Here is a 490-nt window from a genome sequence, read left to right as displayed (position 1 = left end):
GATACTGGCTCCGAGATCAAAACCTGGCCAGGATGGAACCACTATATGTCTGGAAATTCGTAAGAACGATGAATCTTTAGCAGTTTCCGGGCTAGATTCAATGGGAATGTTCACGGAAACCCTAAACGCACACGAATTCGTTAACTTCGAGACAGATACTGGATCCGAGATCGAAACCTGGCCAGGATCGGACCACTATAAGTGTGGAAATTCGTAAGAACGATGAATCTTTAGCAGTTTCCTGCCAAGATTCCATGGGAATATTCTCAGAAACACTAAACGCACACGAATTCGTCAAATCGAGATAGATACTGGCTCCGAGATCGAAACCTTTCCAGGATCGGACCACTATAATTCTGGAAATTCGTAAGAACGATGAATCTTTAGCAGTTTCCGGGCTAGTTTCAATGGGAATTTCACGGAAACCCTAAACGCACACGAATTCATTAACTTCGAGACAAATACTGGCTCCGAGATCGAAACCTCGACA

Source organism: Papaver somniferum, unplaced genomic scaffold, assembly GCF_003573695.1.
Source record: "Papaver somniferum cultivar HN1 unplaced genomic scaffold, ASM357369v1 unplaced-scaffold_118, whole genome shotgun sequence".
NCBI classification, from domain to species: Eukaryota; Viridiplantae; Streptophyta; class Magnoliopsida; order Ranunculales; family Papaveraceae; genus Papaver; species Papaver somniferum.
Note: the sequence above shows the minus strand (reverse complement) of the source record.